Here is a 19,768-nt window from a genome sequence, read left to right as displayed (position 1 = left end):
AGGAGCAGATCAAGAAGAGCACAGCCCCTAGTTGGCCTCACCAGTCTTTGACAATCCCTCACAGATGATAATGATTGTCTTGCATGATTATTTATCTGTGTTTCTGAAGATGGCTGATGAGGTTTATCTGGGATCAAGAGACTCTGTTCCAGCTTGGTCATATGTTTCTGTGTGGGGCAGGTGCCTCTGGATTCTTGATTTGGTCCGCAACACGCTGTTTCTGTTGCTCCTGCTTTGCCGTCTCCTGTTGTTGTGAGGTTTAAAAATACTGACGTCCCTGGAGCAGACCACAGCATTTGGGGTAGTCCTGGGTGATAGTCTCCCACAAGTTGACATTGATGTTGCATTTTTTAAAGTTGTCCATCAGGATATCCCTGATGCATTTTTTTCTGCTCTTCTCTTGAGTGTATGCCTTGGCTGACCTGGGAACTTGCTTTGGGTGTCTAGAGTCGGACATCTGGATGACATGTACAGCTCAAAGAAGTTGATGACAGATGATCATCATCTCAATACTCATGGTGTTTGCTTACAGGAGAACATTAACGTTAGTGCATTTGTCTTACTGCTAGATTAGAAGGATCTTCCACAGGCACTGTTGATAGTACTTTTCCAACAACTTTAGATCTCTCCTATATGTTGTGCATGTCTCAGCTCCATACAGCAAGGTGGGGATCACAACTGCTTAATAAACCATAAGTTTGGTTTCAGATATGATGTCATGATCTTTAAACACCCATTTCTTCAGACACCCAAAGGCTGAACTTGCACATTTGAGGCAATGTTGGATTTCTTTGTCAGTGTCAGCCTTCTGTGAGAGAGCTTCTGAGGTATGGGGAATTCTCAGTGTTCTCCAGAATATCACCATGGATCTGGATTACTGGAGCTGGGGACTGTTTATTAGGAGTTTGTGGGTGGAGGACCTTAGTCTTTTGAATGTTAAGTGTCAGCCCCATTTTCTTGTATGTCTTGATAAAGATGTCAATGATTGCCTGAATATATACTTCCAAATGAGCACACACTATAACATCATCATCATACTGGAGCTCAATGACTAAGATCAAGGAGGTCTTGGTTTTGGCTCGGAGTTGGCTGAGGCTAAACAGCTTACCATCTATTTGGTACTTTAGTTCCATTCTGGCTTCAAGCTTGTTGGTGGTGACATGTAGTATCACAGAAAAGAGTACTGAGAAGAATGTTGGATTGTTGATGCAGCTTTGCTTAACTCCTATTTTAACCTCAAAGGGACCCATAATAGATCCATTACTGAGAACCACTGTTTGCATACCATCACAGAGCAGGCACAGGATGGTGACAAATTTTGGTGGGCATCCATATTTCAGAAGGATCCTCCACAATACTTCTTGGCTGACAGATTTGAAGACTTTCATGAGGTCAAAGAAGGCCATGTAGAGAGGTTTATGTTGTTCCTGGCATTTTTTCTGGCAGCTGATATGCAGTGAAGATCATGTCAGGTGTGCCTTGTGATGCCCTAAACCCACACTGAGATTCTGGGAGGAGCTCTTCAACAAGTGGAAGGAGATGATTCAGGAAGGTTCTTGCAATGATCTTTCCTGTGGTGGACAGCAAGGCAATCCCTCTTCAGGTTCCATATTCAGACTTGTCTCCTTTCTTGAAGACTGTCACAATCATGGCATCCCTGAGGTTGTCTGGGATTTTCTTATTATTCCAGATCCTTAAGATGAGTGCACAAAACTGTGATGTGAGCTCCTCTCCCCCCTGCTTGAAGATTTCCATTGGGATTCCATCTGCTCCAGATGCCTTGTTGTTCTTCATCTGCTTGATGGTTTTCCTCAACTTGTTAAGGATTGGAGGGATTCCGAGATCATCTCTGACTGGGTCTTGCAGGATGGAGTTGAGAACACTCTCATCAACAACAAAGTCTTAATTGAGAAGGTCTTCAAAGTGCTCCTTCCAAAGGGCATTGATGCTCCCCTTTCCTTGATCAGCTCTCCTCCACCCTTACGTCTCTAGGGGGTTGGTCTCTGAATGCTGGGACTATAAATGGCTTCGATGGCACTGAAGAAACTGCACATATCATGAATGTCAGTGAGATGTTGGAGTTGGTGTCATTTTGCCAAGCACAAAAGGCCTTGTGCTTGTGATTGATGAACTCCTGGATCTCCTGGTCTTTCCCATCAACCAGTCTTGATGTCTCCAGGTAGAGAATCCAAGTGTCTCTTCACATGCATTGATGATGGTGCCCTTGAGGGCACTCCACACACTTTTGACATTCTTCCATTGTTGTTGATTGGAATTCACCAGTTTTTGTTGAGGTACTGGTGGAAGAGGTCTTGCTTCCGTGGTCCCTTGGGGTCCTTCAATGATGATCTTCCATTGACATTGCTTCTGCTTCAGTCATCATTTGGGAGACCGTTTGAGTGACATAACTGAGTGGATGAGTTGGTGATCAGTCCAGCAGTCATCAGTTCCTAGCATAGCTCAGGTGATGTGGACATCTTTGTGACCACGGGTATGAATGAAGACATAGTCGATCCAGGTGCCGATGCTTTATCGTGGGTGTTGCCATGATGACTTGTGCCTATTTTTCTGATGGAACAGGTTGTTGGTGATGGTAAGTCCATGTTCTGTGCATTTGGCCAAGAGGAGGATGCCACTGGAGCTGACCTTTCCTACTCCTTCTTTGCTGATAGTTCCATCCTAGAGGTTAGAGTCCCTTCGGACTGTGGCATTGACATCATTGAGAAGAATAAGTCTGTCTCCCTCTGGAACATTAGAAAGGGCTTGGTCAAGGTTGGCATAGAATTCCTCCTTGGTTTCATCAGCAGTGTCACAAGTCAGGGCATATGCAAGAGTCCATGGTGCATTGGCTCCCTGCCAGTTTAAAATGAAGAGTCATGAGGCGCTTAGTAATTCTGATAGAGAACTCACTGAGTTGGTTTATGAGTTCATTTTTAATGGCAAAACCAACTCTGTGAAATCCGCATTCTCCTTCCTGTTTACTCTTTTGTTGACTGGGGGTACGCCAAATTAGCTAACTAACTCACTTACCCATCAAATGAAAGCTTATTCTTGCCAAGTTTAAACCTACAGCCTGGCTTTAACTGGCGACAAAGGAGCTTAAACAAATTCAACAGACTTAATTTAGATTGAAAATCACAAGACTATATTTTAAAACAGTATTAATTAGCAAACAGTAATGAACAAGACCAAATACAGAATTAACAACAGGGAAGGGACAGAAAACAAAGGAATACAAAGGAAAAAAAGAAAAAGCTCTTTTCTTGCCCAACATTTGCATCAATGTTTGATTGCAGGTAAAGGCTTATCTTACAAGGACTCACAGGATCCCTTAGCCACAATGGTGAGTCAACCAACATTATTTTTCCCTTTCCTCTCAGGAGCAGTCCTCTCACAAAGGCTCCGTTCCTTTAATAGGGATGGGTACTACTTTACCCTTCCTATGGGTGGTGGCAATCAGCACCTGGTAGATAGCTGGTCCGTGGTTATCTCCAACAGCCCCTGGGGAGCTGAGCTCGCATCCAGAAGAATCGTGTTCAACAATCAGCAACTTTCATCCAGACCCACAGTTCACACCAATACATTTACCTTACACAACAATTACCTACACACACATGCAAATGAACCCAGTCTCACTTGTACCAAACAAATGTTTGTACACCAGGGTCTCACTCACATGCTGATTGAACTCTCACACACCAAACCTTGAGGTCATGCTCTTTTATAGCCCTTAATCATACCACATTTTCAAGCCAATCACATTCCTAGGACTTACGCCAATCCTTCCCTCAGCCAACTGATGATACATTTGTCAATCATTTCTTTGATACATTTGTATACACTTTTCAAACCTCATCCAATCAGAACGTTAATCACCTTAGGAGGTGAATCTTCTGTCTCAGAAGTTAGCACCAAAACTTGTTTGTCACTTGTGCACCAACTGGGCATACTCACAACTCTTAAATTTCATAGATTTAATAGATTTCATAGACATTAGGGCTGGAAGGGACCTCGGAAGATCATCGAGTCCAACCCCCTGCCCAAAGGGCAGGAAGTCAGCTGGGATCATAGGATCCCAGCAAGATAAGCATCCAGTTTGCTCTTGAAGCTGCTCAATGTAGGCGCTTGAACCACCTCCGGTGGCAGGCTGTTCCAGACCTTGGGGGCTCGGACAGTAAAGAAATTCTTCCTTATGTCCTGCCTGAAACGGTCTTGTAGTAGTTTATGACCATTTGACCTAGTCGTCATCCCTTGGGGTGCTCTGCTGAACAAACGTTCCCCCAGATACTGGTGGTCACCCCTGAAAAACTTATAGGTGGCTATCAGATCACCCCTGAGCCTGTGCTTTTCCAGGCTAAAGAGCCCCAGGTCTCTCAGCCTGTCATCGTAGGGTCTGCTTCCCTGACCTCTGATCATGCGTGTGGCTCTTCTCTGGACTCTCTCAAGCTTCTCCACATCCTTTTTGAATTGTGGAGCCCAAAACTGGACACAGTACTCCAGTTGCGGCCTCACTAAGGCCGAGTACAAGGGGAGAATGACGTCCCGGGATTTGCTTGAGAAGCATCTATGGATGCAAGCCAGCATTTTGGTCGCTTTATTAGCCACAGCATCGCACTGCAGGCTCATGTTCATCTTGTGGTCAATGATGACCCCGAAGTCTCTTTCTTCCATAGTGCTAGCCAACATAGCACTGCCGAGCCTATAAGGATGCTGCGGGTTTTTCTTCCGAAGGTGGAGAACCTTACATTTATCGGCGTTGAACACCATCAGATTCTCGTCCGTCCACTTGCTGAGCCTGTCCAGGTCAGCCTGGATCACCTGCCTGTCTTCTGGTGTGGATGCTTTTCCCCAAAGTTTGGTGTCATCGGCGAACTTGGCCAGTCTGCTTGTGACTCCAGTGTCCACATCATTAATGAAGATGTTGAACAGTATGGGTCCAAGGACAGAGCCTTGGGGGACCCCACTGGTCACCGGACACCATGATGAGTGACTTCCATCAATTACTACCCTCTGGGTCCGACCCCGGAGCCAATTTTCCAGCCAGTGGATCGTGGACGACCCAAGGTGACAATTGGCCAGTTTCTCTAAGAGGTGATCATGGGAAACCAGATCGAAGGCTTTTTTGAAGTCAAGATATATGACATCAATCTCTTCTCTCTTGTCCAGGTGATAGGTCACCTGGTCATAAAAGGAAATGAGATTGGTCAAGCAAGACCTACCCGCAACAAATCCGTGCTGGCTATCCCTTAAGATGTTGGCGTCGGCCAGTCCATTAAGGATGGCCTCTTTAATAAACTTTTCTAAGATCTTCCCCAGGATAGAAGTCAGGCTAATGGTCCTATAGTTAGCCGGATCCACTTTCCTCCCTTTCTTGAAGATAGGCACCACATTGGCCTTCTTCAAGTCTTCGGGCACTACACCAGAGCGCCAAGAGTTTTCAAGGATCTGTGCTAGAGGCTGGGATATGATGCTTGCCAGCTCCTTGAGTACCCTGGGGTGAAGATTGTCAGGGCCGGCTGACTTGAAGGTATCCAGCTTCTCAAGATGTTCCTTCACAAAGTCAGCATTAATGGAGGGCAGGGGATCACCCTCACCCGGACTTCCCTGTCCCGTAGCGGGCATGGGCGTCCCATGGGACTGATGAAAGACCGACGCAAGGTACCTATTTAATAAGTTGGCTTTTTCCTGGGCGTCAGTTGTCAGTTGCCCCATCTGGTTCAGCAGGGGTCCAATGTTGCCCCTACTTTTCCTCCAGCTCCCCACATATCTGAAAAAGGACTTTTTATTGTCCTCGATGCTCAAAGCTAGTTGGAGTTCAGTTGCAGCCTTGGCTTTCTTGGTCTGCTCCCTGCAGGACCGGACCAGTGCAGAATAATCCTCCTTGGAGGTGACTCCCATCCTCCATCCTTTGTAGGCCTTTCTTTTTAGCCTCAGGAGGTCTGCTAGGTCCCTGGAAAGCCAGGGGGGCTGCTGTGCCCTCTTGCTGCCTTTCCTCCGAGATGGAATAGACTTAGTTTGTGCATTGAGGAACGCTCACTTGAGGAGCAACCACTCTTCTTGAACTCCCCTCTCCCTGTGGTCATGGTCCCTTAGGGCCTCACTGACAAGCCTCCTGAGCTTGTCAAAGTCGGCTTTCCTGAAGTCAAGGACTTCCGTGTTGCTGACTGACTTGCCAGCTTTTTGGCGGATGGTGAAGGTGATCAGCTCATGGTCGCTGTCACCCAGCTTCCCATCGATCACTAGGTCGCCAACTAGGTCATCCCCAGTAGCCAGTACCACGTCGAGCAGTGCTTTGCCTCTTGTTGGCCCATAGACTTCTTGAGTCAGGTAGAGGTCATCCACGCACGAGAGGAAGCTTTGCGACTGCTCAGATTTTGCTGAGCGATCCTCCCACGAGATGTCCGGGTAATTGAAGTCACTCGTGACAACCATGGTCCTGGAGCAAGCTGCCTCAGCCAGTTCCCGGGCAAACTCCTGGTCAAGCTCAGGACTTTGGGTGGGAGGTCTGTAGTAGACTCCCACCATTGTGTCCCCTGTGCCGTGTTCCCCACGGATTTTAACCCAGAGGGTACCAGGCGTCCACCCTGGTCACCAATATCGGCTTGCAGGGACGTGTAGCTTTCCTTAATATAGAGAGCTACACCCCCACCCCTTTTCTCTACACGATCCCTCCTGTACAGGGTATAGCCATCTATCCCTGTGGTCCAGTCATGGGTGGAGTCCCACCAGGTCTCCGTTATCCCTATGACAGCATAATTATTTGCATTGAGCAGGAGGATGAGTTCCTCCTGCTTATTCCCCAAGCTCCTGGCATTCGTGTACAGGCAAGCAAGTGTCCCCTGGGGGGCTCCTTCCTTGCCCACAGATTTTGCCAGGGCTGGGGCAGGGGTGGGCTCCCTTAAGTGCCTTGACCTGCTGGCTTTGCAAGGATTGCTCAGCGGGCCAGCAGTGGCGGTAGTGCCTCCGTCCCCCAGCGGGCTTAGTTTAAAGCCCGGTGGAGCAGGTCAGCCAGTCTGGCTGAGAAGAGCCTCCTCCCTAGGGGAGAGAGGTGGAGGCCATCTCTTCCCAGCAGCTCGCTACCTCTCTCGCCAAAGAGCGGGCTGTGGTCATGAAAGCCAAAGCCTTCCCGACGACACCAGCGCCGCAGTCTTTGGTTGACCACGTGGATCCTCCTCTCCCTCCTCGGCCCATAGCCTGAGACTGGGAGGATCGACGAGAACACCACATGTGCCCCCAGACACTTTAGCCCCGCTCCCAAATCCCTGTAGCGCCTCATGACCCAGCTGGGAGCGCTCCGAGCCGTGTCATTGGTGCCCACATGAATTAGGAGCTTGGGATAGTGGTCTGTGGGTTTGAGGAGCTCTGGGATCCTCTCCGCAATGTCCCGGATACGGGCCCTCGGGAAGCAGCAGACTTCCTGGGCTAAGGGGTCAGGGTGGCAGATTGCCCCCTCAGTCCCCCTCAGGAGGGAGTCTCCCACAACAAACACCTTACGCTTTGTCTTGGGGAGAGCAGGGGCGGGAGTTGCAGTTAGGCCCATGTTGCCTGTGGAAGCCGGCAACTCAGCAGGCTCTGCTGGAGCGGCAAGAGGTGCGTACCTGTTGCTCAGCTCTGGCGGGGCAGGGGCCTTGGTGCAGCGGGCCTTAGGGCCCTTGACCACTGTGGTCCATGCCCCTGGCTGGATAGAGCAGGAGGTCCCGGAGTCCTCCTGTGGCCTGGAGGGAGACTGTGGTCTACCCTCCGCCTCCTGGGGGAGAAGGGCCTGGCAGTAGGAGTCTATTTCCTGCTCGCAGTCCCTGATGGCACGCAGTCTCTGGACTGTGGCCTGGAGCTCCTCCAGCCGGCGCGCCAGAGACCCCAAAAGGGAGCAGACCCCACAGGGGGAGGTCACCATGCTCCCAGGCCCCAGAGCCTGGAAAAAGGGACAGGCAGCCCCCGCAGCCGAGAGCCAGGGGCTCCGTCTGGGTGGCTGTCTCTGAGGTGCCAGAGGGGGGGCCGCGGAGCCCGAGGGGACCCGAGGGGTGAAGTGCATGCCCATCCGTGGCATGCCTCTGGTAGGCTGGCTATGGCTGGGACCGTCTACCCTGGGGGGTGCGCAGGCAGGGTCCTGGGCCCTCCCGTGTGAACTCTTGCGCTAACTCACGTGCCAGCAGAGAAGTGCGCCTGTTTGCGCAGCTCCGGTTGCGTGGCTCCCTGGGGGGCTGGGCCAAGTAGGGGCCTGGGCAGGGCTTGACCCGGCCCGGCTCCACTCACCCACCTCCTCCCGCACACACACTAAGGGGTTAGCCCCCTCTCTCCATGGGCCCCACTTACCTCCGGCTGTGCTGGGGGTCGGTGGGGGGCTCCGCGGCTGCTGCAGGGTTTTTGGGGGGCTTCGGGGGAGCGGGGGCACAGCGGGCTTTCACCCATGCATCTCTTGCCACTTCCGCATCTAACTGGGGCTTTTTCCCTGTCGGCGGGCCCTTTTAAACTGCGCGCATGTGCAGTCGGCCTGCCATCGAGGAAGCTGCTCTTGGCCAAAAGGGGGCCCTGCCCAGGATTTGGGGGACCCTGCCCTACTGGAGGGGGACAGGTGAGTACCCCCCCTACTTCTCTCTCCCTGGGGGGCTGGGCCAAGTAGGGGCCTGGGCGGGGCTTGACCCGGCCCAGCTCCACTCAGCTGCCTCCTCCCACACACACACTAAGGGGTTAGCCCCCTCTCTCCACGGGCCCCGCTTACCTCTGGCTGTGCTGGGGGTTGGCGGGGGGCTCCGCGGCTGCTGGAGGGTTTCTGGGGGGCTTCGGGGGAGCGGGGGCACAGCGGGCTTTCACCCACGTGTCTCTCACTGCTCCCGCGTCTAACTGGATAATAGTTCAAATGTTCAGACCTTCTGAAACCTACTGGTCCTGAACACTGTCAAGTATATGCAACTTCAACTTAATGTAAGTGACAAAACTAAGGCCAGGGACACAGAGGTCTGTGGTAACACTTCCAGAAGAAGGTATAGCCACCTCCAATGTTCTTCGAGCTTCCCATCTCCCATTCACTAGGTCTCACTCAGGGCAGCTACATTGATGTTGTGTCACCTGAGTTCTTGGGCCACGATTGCAGTGCAGCACTGTGTGTTCACTATTAGGGTTTCCATGAGGGTCCTGATGTTCCAGGTCCTAAAAATGATGGTGTGTGTTCACTGGTATTTTCGACCATGGTAAAGGTGATCCATTGGATGCAGTTATCCAGTCAGGTAGAAATAAAGAATACTGTATTAGACAGGCTATGTTTCGGGCACCTTTCCTAGACCCCTCCCCATATGGGATGAGCAGAGAGGATCCTGAAGAGGACTGCCCAGTCACAGTTGCAGCAGCCAAATCATACTCTTACCTTATCCAAGTGCTAGACAACCTTCTTATAACTGCTGCCTCCATGCCAGTTCATGACTAGGAGCTTCCAGACCTCACAATCCTGCTTTTGTTGCCATTAGCTGGTCACCAAGGACTTGAGGAATGTGCCGGAAAAGATCTTTTCATGGAAGATGCCTCTATGTGACTTCTTTTATTGCGGAGAAGCTGCTGCACATTAGCTTCCATATGGCTCTTGACAGAATAGAACCTTGATCCAATGGCAACAAGACCAAGACAACTGAAGATTTCATTCCACAACAGCCTTCATCTGCCTTCACAGCTGTTGAGAGTCTAACATCTTCCACCTGCTATCCATTGAGAACTTGCAGACCCATAGCTGGGAGCTGGGTAGACTTATTATAGTCATGACCTGTACTTGCCATGTCACAGCAACATCAAAGGATATATGTGGCTTTTCAGGAAGGAAACCATTTCCATCTGCTGTCCTCACCACATCCTGGTGGTACTGCCACTGCTTCATCTGCATCTGCTTATTTGTCAGAGTTACCCCTGAAGGTCAGCTGTGTGTAGGAAGGTTAGCTGTGGCCTCTACAGTAGTTGTCCCCAACACTCTCCAAAAACATTCTGGATTGCTGTGCCTTGCTGTATTGCCCTCCCAGAAGATGTCAGGGTGACTGAAGTCCCCCATGAGAACCAGGGCCTGTGACAGGGAAATTTCTGCAAGCTGTGTGAAGTAAGCCTCATTTACTCCATCCTCCTGGTCTGGTGGTCTGTAGCAGACACCGACCACAACATCACCCTTATTGCTCTCCCCTGTGACTCTAACCCAGAGACTTAACAGGCATATCTCCAGTTTCATGCTGGAGCTCTGAGCAATCATCCAGTTCTTTAACATAAAGCACAACTCCTTCTCATCTTCTCCCCTGCCTGTCTTTCCTGAACAGTTTATACCTATCCATGACAGTGCTCCAGCCATGGGAGCTATCCCACCAAGTCTGTTATTCCATTCATGTCATAGTTCTGTAGCAGTGCAAGGATTTTCAATCCTTTCTGCTTGTTTCCCAGGCTCTGTATATTCATGTATAGGCACCTGAGGTAACTAGCCAATTGCCCTACTTTCTCAGGAAAAATGAAAATGCCTCCCCTGTTTCCACCTTCTGCTTGCGCTTCCTCCAGGTTACCCACTTCCCCATTTACCTCAGGGCTTTTGTCTCCATTCCCTGGTGAACCTAGTTTAAAGCCTTCCTCACTAGGTAGAGAGCCTGTCTACTGTTAGACCTTAACTCCATGCAATGCCTAACGACTGGATAGCAATGGGCCAGCACATGCATTGGCTTCACAAAGCAGCTTTATTGCGAGACAGCTCGGGACACCTGTAACTTGAGTGACCTGGAGTATCTTTTCTAACAGTGTTTTATTAAGCTTGTGTCATGGGGCACATTGCTGCCCCACTCCTAGAGAGGGGAAAACTGCTGGGGAAAAGCCCTAGCAGGGATAATGAGCTCAGCTGTGAGTTGCCAGGGCAACTCCAGATAGATTGACTCACAACTAATGAGAGTCAGCTGCCTGTAGGAGGCAGGGCCTGGCCCTTATAAAGCCCAGGGCTGAAGCCAAGCTGGCAGTTCCCTGCCAGCAGCCAGAGGGGCAGGAGCTCACATAGCTAGGATGCGAGTACCGCTCAAGCAGACTGAAGGATGGTGGCTCCGGGATGCAGGAGCTATGTTGTTACAGCCAGGTAGCCTTAAGTTGAGTTATAGCCAGGAAGCTTGTGTTTTGTTTTGTTAGTGCTTGTATTACACCGGTGGCTAGGGTGAGGCTATAAGGGGTTGGAGGAGGCCTCATAGGGACCCCCAGAGGGGTGGGGGCCCCAGTGCCTGAGGAGGGCGCAGCGTACTCATTGGGGATCTCACAATGAAGGGTGAGGACCCCAGCACCAGAGCAGGCGTGGCATACTCAGGGGGAACCCCCAGTGATATGGGAACCCCGGTGCCAGCGAGGGGGCAGTATTACTAAGGAGCCCAGCGTGGGCGCAGCAAGCCCCAGCGAGGGGGCAGTATTACTAGGGAGCCCAGCGTGGGTGCAGCAAGCCCCAGCGAGGGGGCAGTATTACTAGGGAGCCCAGCATGGGCGCAGCAAGCCCCAGTGAGGGGGCGATAGTATCAGGAAGCCCGGCGTGGGCATGTAAGGTCCCAGAGAAGGGGGACTATTGAGAAGCCCGAGACGGGAGTAGCGAGGCCGGCTGTAAGCTAGTACGGCAATAGCCCTCAGACAGGGGTAGGGTGCTGCGGTGGACCCTGACGGAAGGGGTTAGTAGTACAACACCCCAGGAGAAAGGCAAGGTGCTGCGGTGGTCCCCGGCAAAAGGGGATAGCAGTGCGGTGAGCCTGGATAGGAGAGGGTAGCCATGCGGTGGGCCTAAAGGACCGGAGACTCGGGAGGGAGTCCCGTAGCGGGCTAGATTATTTTAGAGAAGGCCCAGAGTGGGCTTGACGAGAGTCCCAGTGAGGGGCTGTGTATTACAGAGGAGGCCCGGGAGAGCGGGCTAGACTACAGAGGAGGCCCGGGAGAGCGGGCGTGTTGACAGACCAATGTCTAGGACATCTGTGAGGCTTGGGGCATGGTATTAGGGGTTGGTAGGAGCCACTCGTAGCCCATAAGGCTAGGGTGCCTGGGAAGCACCCATCATACAGGGAGACCCTCGGTGGGTCCAGGAGAACACGGGGGACGGAGGTCCCGGCTAACCGTGCCTAGGAGACGTAAGGCAGCCTCCCAACTTTACCTTAAGATCAAAGACGTGGCAGGCAAGAATAAAGGGTGCCCTTGGGCCGACTTGGCACGGAGAGGGGGCCTAAGGAGTTCACAGCCCTCCTGTAGGACCCTGCCGTGACAGCTTGATTTACATAGACCCCACCTTGTTCCCTCCCTTCTTCCCTCCCGTCTTACAATCTCACCCCTGCTTACTATTTACCTGCTTTGCATATTATGATATCCCCTATATGGCACTTTATTTCCACCCCTACTATGACTGTTGGTGCTCTTTGTCATTGCTAAGTGTTGCTAGGGTTGTTATCTACAGCACGTTCTTGTTGCTTCTTGTTCCCCTTTCCTGCAGATCTGTAGCCTTCAGCATTTTATCTTATCTTACTTTCCACTACCCTAACTTCTACAAAGATGCTTTTCCCTCTCTTCATCAGGTGGATACTGTCTCTTCCTAGCAATCCTTCTTCTTGAAACAACAACCTGTGGTCAAAGAAGCCAGTGCCCTGCTGGCAACACCATCTGTGCAGCCTTGCACTGATCTGTAGGTTGCATCTGCTCCTGCCTGTGCTCTTTCACTTGACCAGGAGGATTGAGGAGGACACCACCTGAATCCCTTTCCCCTTCACCTTTGCACCCAAAGCCCTGTAATTACTCTTGATCTGCTCAGGGTCTTTGCTGGCAGTATCTTTGGTGCCAACATGGACGAATAGCATGGGGTAGTAATCAGAGGGCCAGATGAGTCTTGGTAATCCCTCTATGACATCTAGGATCTGGACTCGAGAACAGGTTAGTGTGACAGATGGATGCCTCTGTCCCCTTCAAAAGGGAGTCTCCAACCATCACCACCCATTGCTGCTTCTTGGTGGCAGTGGTCTAGATCCTTCCAACCTTGAGAGAACCTAACCTTGTCGTCCTCCATAAATGGATCATGCTCCTCTACCTCTGTTGTTAGGGCTCCACTTCTTTTCTTTAGGCAAACTGCTGCAAGTGGAGATGAAGACTCCTGCTTGCTACCAGAGGTCACAAGCTTCCAGCTTCCACCTTCCTGGGAGTCCATGTCATCACCCTTCTCTAATGCTGCCTTTGGCAATACTGTTATGGTAGCTTGTTATAGTTAGCCTTAGTTAGACCTGTTTGAGTTATGTATAACAGTATTATTTGAACTTTTTGCATTCTGTATCTTCCTTGTCAGGTACAGCTTTGGGCTTGCTTGTACCTTATGTTCTTGTACAATCAGTATGAGAAGGCCACTGTGAGGCTTCACCTGTGTTCTATTGTCAGCATAGGCATGTAGGATGTGGCCTTCCCACTAGCTTAAACTAGGTAAACTTGGCACCAACCGACTGAACTAGAGGGATGTAATGACTGGATATGTTTTTGAAAGGTGATAAGAGGGGACCAATTGGACAGTGCCCAAATGGCAGAGCCCTTGGGATTTCCAGTTTTGGTGCATGGAACAAATTTAAGACACCAGTAAAAGACCAAGTTAAGATGTGATGGTGTGGAAGCAAGGAAAACTTACCAAGGGGGAACCCAGGAAGTAGGTGCCCCAAAAGCTCCCCTCATAGTACCTGGGTAAAACATGGAAGCCTGCTAAAGGCCAGAGATTTCCCACCTGCTCGCATAAGAACGGTGGCAGCGGCTGAATGGGAAGAGAAGCGGCAGCTCCACTTTGTAAGTTCCTGCTTGCTGTGCATTGGAGGACACTTGGGAGTCACCAGTATATCTGGACATCTGGCTCAAGCAGGAGGGGGAGATGGAGCTGCATGGAGGTATTGCACAGAGCCATGCCAAAGCAGGAGCACAGGCCGTGCTGCTGAAACCAGTGAGGGGAAAAAACTCTGTAGCCCAGGAGCTCAGAGGAGCACCCAGCATTGGGCACCGAGACCCCCAGAGAAGTGGCGGGAAGAGCAAGCCCTGGAGGACCCATTTGGAGGTGGGCAGAGAGAGGAAAGACTTATCTTTTCTTTCCAGTGACTGCCCATCATAGCAAATGAATGGAGGGGACACTGAATGAGTTTGAAGTATGTAAGTGACTTATGAACTTTGATCTGGTATATGGACTGCCTGGGAAGTTAACTGAATTAATTGATTGCCAGGGAAGTTGATTGAATTAAGTGATTTATTTATGGGACTGACTGAGAATTAATTGGACTAGCTGATTTGTGTAAGGAACCATGGGTGAAATTAGTAAGGCTGAGTGATTGATTTAATGAACTGCAGCTGAAATTGATTGGGCTAATAGATCTATTTGAACAATGAATCAAGATATAAATTGATTCTCCTGTAAAACGAATGAATGAATGAATGTCAAGACTTTGCTTTGAAGTTTCATTGATCGTTGTTTATTTATAAGATGCCATTTTGGGGTGGAAGTTCATGGCCAACAAAATTTCAGCCTGAACTGAAATCCTTTGTTCTTGAACTTTTGAGTTAAGAGCAACTAGTGAGCTAAAGCCAGCAGGGTACACCACACCATGGGTTGGAGACTGGGCACCAGTTTAATATCCAGTTGGTGAGGAGGACTGACCGTAGGCTCCTAACTTAGCCATGATAACTGGACCCGAACCTTGTCAAAACAGGTCAGTTTAGAACCTTATTGCCGGCTAAAATTTTCTGTCTTATCATTTTGTTCTCTAGGCGCCACCAGGCGGCCGTCCAGGGAGCGCCAGAGAGAGTGGGGGTGCAGTGAACACCCTGCACACAGCCAGTCATCCTTCTCCTTTTTTGGAGCTTGATTTTTGGAGAAAGACTAGATTTGAAAATCCAAAACTCTACTAGAGATTTTGAATTGGGTTTCTTACCTCTTAAGTTTGGCATCCAGGGTTCAGCGGGGAACGGTCTGCGGTTCTCCTTCTTTAACACGTGTTCTGGATCCGAGTCATGGCACCAAGAACTGTTGTGAAAAAACACGTGTAGACTTTAGGGTTAGGTTAGTAGAAGCTTTTATTCAGATCCACAGTGCCGTGGGGGAGAGCTCAGAGTAACATGGATTCACTAGCACTCCAGGGAGGTCTCCACCTTTAAACAGAACTGTGCAGTTTATATAAGCTTTTAAATGGACTGTTACACAGCACGTGATGGCAAAAATAAAATTCTCTGAGTAAGCACTCAAAGACAACTAGCAAGCACTCTGTTATCTCAGGCAGAACAGGCACATACTTTTTTTTCTGCTGTCTTCAAGGCTGCAGTGAGTGTAGCAGTTGCAGGGGAGTTACAAAGAACAAACACTTTCCCTTTGTCTGCTCTAATATGCAGAGCCAGCAATTCCCCACAAAGCTGTTATGGTCATCTTACCATATGAACAAAGTTTTAAAGCATTCATTTTGTCTGATTCCACAGCTGGTTGTTGTAAATGACCAAGGACCCTCCCATTAATATTAAAGACTAAGACATGGCAGGTGAGAAGAGGGCCAAACCTTGTAAGTGTGACACACTGAGGACGAATCTGTCCACTCCAACAAGTCAATGCCCCAGGGGTTGGAGTGCACATGCACGACAACATAGTGCATGCTGGCAGCACTACTCACAGATGGGTTTGTTGGAATAAAGGAATAGTCTGACAGGATAGAACATGGACAGTTATGATGACTACAGGGAAATCAATCAATGGTACTGGGAATAAAGAGTCATCAGAGGAGTGAAGTTAAAGAAAAAGCATAAAAGGAGGCAGGAAGAAAAGTTAAGTGTGTGTCGTCATCATCATCAGCATCATCTGACCAACAATATCTGAATTGTGTCAGCCAGAAGATCACCAAGACAACCATTGTGCATCTTCAGAACTACTGATTGGCCATTGGTACCTAAGGTGGAGAAACCTTGGAGTGGGTGAGAACATTGATTTATATGTTGTTTCTCTCTGTATAGAAATTACCAATATAACTTTTTATGTATTAATAAAGAGTTAGATTTTAGTTAAGTTTAAATTGGTGTTTTGCTTATTCCATGTTCACTCTGCGTTGGTTGAGATTAGCAATCCTTTATCACGATCTGCTGGACAGATTGGTGTGGTAACAGATTCCACCTTCCTGGAAGTCTAAGTCCTCTTCCTTCTCTAGCACTGTCTTTCCTCCACAGTCCTAGAGGTCTCCTCCAGCATGGAGTCAATGAAGCCCTCATGACAGAGGATGCTTTGGACCCTTACCACCTCTGGTAGTTCTCTTGCCTGCTCCCTGAGGGACACCATGAGGAGGCATTGTTCACATCACTGGCATGCCCCCACTTGGCTGACACTGGAAGGAACCTGCAAGCTGCAGTCTCCTCAGCATCAAACCAGGACCTGTGTGGAAACCTTAATGGTGAGTGGTCCTGCCTGGACAGACACCTCACAGGTACAAGCAGAGGCAGTAGGAGTAGCTCTGGGCAATGTCCTCCAGCCATTTCTCTGGGTCTCTGAATATGCCGCCTCTCTCTGACTACTCTTCTTCCAGGCAGACCTTCCCTAGCAAACTCACCTGTAAGCTGGCCTGTTTACTGCTTCTTATTCCTGCAAGTTTCCTTTTCCCCAGCTTCCTCTCACTAAGTTTAAAGGCTCCCCTTCAGAGAGAGGGTCGCAAGCTGACCTGTGAACTTCTTGCAAGCTGCTTCCCTTGGTCACTTGCTCCCTGGTTGCTCAGGGAGTCTCCTGGGACTAGACTGGCTCCTTCCCCTTGTTACGGCGTTTGTCAAACTCGGGCAACAATCACTCAGCAATCACCCAGCAAACAATTCAATAAACCTTTTCAATTTTAATGAGCCATTAATCTCTTTTCTATACTTGCACTAAGCATTGAAGCTGGACTTCTTAGTGATGAAGATGTCATTTTTAACCCTTCCTGCCCCTTAGTTCCTAATAAAGGCACTGATTAGTACTAATTAGGGCTGCTCCAACATTTTCATAATAGAATATGTTTCCCAAGGAATGTTTATGTTAAAAATTCATTTTTTCCTCTGTTCTGGAAAACTCTACAATGACTGTAGAATTGGTGAAATAACAATCAGAGGGAAGAGAGTGTTGTAGTGGCTCTCAACCTTTTTAGACTTAAGGCAACCCTCCTTAGATGCAAGGCATGGCTCAAAATGTTACCTCTTCGGTGTTACATCCATGTAACAACTAGGAAAGACAAACTCTTTTACTACAGGTCTTCTACCAGGTGTGGAGACTATGACACAATTTCCTTTCTTTTGTAAACAAACTTGCTAAACATTAGCAGTTACAAATTAGTTTAGTCAAAGCAATATGCTCACAACCCTGAGATATAACAAATGTGATGTCACTGGATGGCCAGTCTGTGAGGTCTTGTCTGGAGGCTCCCGACTTGTGCATCAAAGTTGTGTGCAAGGTAGAATCTTGGATAGATGACCGGATCTTTGGGGGTAGGCTCCCAAGGGTGAGCACCTTTTCCTCCTCTTATATACCTTATAGTTACTATATTTCTTAATACATAATTAGCTTAAGCCTTCCTCCTAGCACATAATTAATATGTCTGCTTCTGTTTGCCATACATGGACTTGTTCTGCTGTAGCTATACTTTTTCATTCTTAGGCAGGTATAGATCTTGCTCTGCCTGTTTTTCTTTTCCCAGGCTATATTTACTCCATTTAGTTAGCTAACTTCTCAGTTCATTTTAAGTCAAGGAACAGTATTTCTTCATACTTCCTCTTGCCACCAGATGCAAGCCACATATGCAACTCAAGTCAAACATGAAGATCCATGCATTAGCAGGTTTCTTGGGCCTATATAGATTTCAATTCTCTTTTGACTCAGAAAAATAATAGAACAATTCTTCTGTTGCTAAGAACTCAGAAAGAAAGACCACAAGAGATCAGAAAGTTTTAACTCTCTGAATTCCTATTTGAAACTTCTGGGTTTATCTTGTGAATGATGTTTGTACACCTAAGTGTACTAACATAATGTGGCACCCCACAGAACCCTTGAAAGTATCTCAAGACACCCCAGGGTGCTGTGGCAACCTGTTTGAGAATCACTGGTTTAGAGTTTCTATTGGAGAATTGTATGGATGAGTTTACTCTTATGAGAGAGCCTGACTAAAATGATTTTACATGTGGTTTGAAAATAAGATACCATTAGTCAACAGTAACAGTAGGATTACAAAATACAGCTGATTTAGAAGGTCATGTTGTAGGAGGAGAGAAGATATGTCAAGTGGCTGGGACTCATTCTCTTTAGAGATTTGAAAATCAGTACAGAAAGCATGAGCTGGATTTTAGCCACATCTTCATAGGTAATTTACCTTGTCCTAGCACGGTATGGTCCCTACCCTCCAATGTGCTGCAAGCATCAGTCTCAGACACCTCAGGCACACCATAGATCAGGGTGGGCAGTACTTCTTTGGTTAGAGACACCTGCAAAGAGGGAGGCTATAAGCCCAATAAACCCCGCAGAAAGTTTTGACCCTGCGGATCCTCAAGCTCTATTTACCAATGGGGCGGCGGATGGTGTAATGGCAGTATGGTCTTGGTACTGCCCCTTCTCGGGAGAATATGGGAGGGGTGAAATACAAGGGAGTCCCCAATTAGCAGAATTGAAGGCTGTAGAAGAAGCAATTGCTTATAGGATTGATAAGGGTTGAACGGAAATAAGAGTGTATACAGATAGTTGGGTATGTGCTAAGGGGGCCACTGAATGGATCCCTTATTGGCAAAAGGCTGGATGGCACTTGAAAGGCAGACCTGTTTGCGGAATGGAAATCTGGCAATGTATTTGGGAAATGAGTGGCCAAATTGGGGTCGCCATCCGACATGTGGCTGGACATCAAGGGGCTGGTTCTCCAGAAGCGTTTGTGAATGTCAAGGCAGACTTGCTGACACGCCATTCCCGCATCAACTCTCTGGAGACAGCATGGGCAGCCCATGCATTTGCCCATGAAGGGGGAAAAGGGATGCAGAGGAGACTTTGGCAGGAGGGCTACGGAGGCGGAGGTGTGACAGACCCTGGAGGAATGTCTGGCTTGCAGCACTCACCAACGATCCCCATACCCAGGGAGGGGGCAGGTAGACATTTGAGCCCTAGAGCCGGGAGAGGAGTGGCAAATGGATTTTGTAGGGCCCTTAAAAGAGAGTGAAGAGAAAAGATATATATTAGTAGCTGTGGATGTAGCCACAGGCTGGCCAGAAGTATGGCTTACTACGGAGGCCACTGGGGAAATGGTGGTTCGAGCCTTGAAGGAAATAAAGGCCCATTTTGGGAAACCACGCTGTTTAAAGACTGATAATGGGTCCCATTTTAAAAACACGGTAGTGGGATGATGGTGCGAGACCACAAGGGTAGAACATCAGTTCGTCATTCCTTATCATCCACAAGGCCAGGGAAAGGTTGAGCGTTTGAACCAGGAGTTAAAGAGGAAACTGGAAGTAGTGTAAGAGGTTTTTGGAAGGGGATGGGTCCGGCAAATTCCTTGGGTATTAAGGGCCTTGCGAATGCGAGGGGGAGAGTGGGGAACTAGCCCTTTCACCCAGATGATGGGCCGACCCCCGCATTTCCAGTGGGAGGAGGAGGTGGAGTTGGGTCTGGAACAAGGAGATAAGAATTGATTCCTCCGACCCCCTTTAGGAGCGAAAATAAAGTTTATTTCCCGACCAGGTCAGAGAAGAGAGGAAGAGGGTTTGGTCTTGGCTTGGGGCAGGGCAATACAGTGTTGGTAGGGACCCCCACAAGTAAATATTG

The 19,768-nt window shown here is 49.0% G+C and overlaps 1 long non-coding RNA gene across 1 annotated transcript in view; it reads left to right on the top strand.

Moving 5' to 3' along the window:
- The window catches only part of LOC109283616 (uncharacterized), a 62,052-nt gene that overhangs the window by 33,129 nt on the left and 9,155 nt on the right, over window positions 1-19,768 (top strand). Inside the window, exon 2 of the long non-coding RNA XR_002090858.2 lies at window positions 14,743-16,400. This is a non-coding gene — a long non-coding RNA (uncharacterized LOC109283616). The remainder of the gene's footprint in view (window positions 1-14,742; window positions 16,401-19,768) is intronic.

This window comes from Alligator mississippiensis, chromosome 4 (genome assembly GCF_030867095.1).
Source record: "Alligator mississippiensis isolate rAllMis1 chromosome 4, rAllMis1, whole genome shotgun sequence".
In the NCBI taxonomy this organism is placed as follows: domain Eukaryota; kingdom Metazoa; phylum Chordata; order Crocodylia; family Alligatoridae; genus Alligator; species Alligator mississippiensis.
Note: the sequence above shows the minus strand (reverse complement) of the source record. Positions and strands in the feature narration are given on the sequence as shown.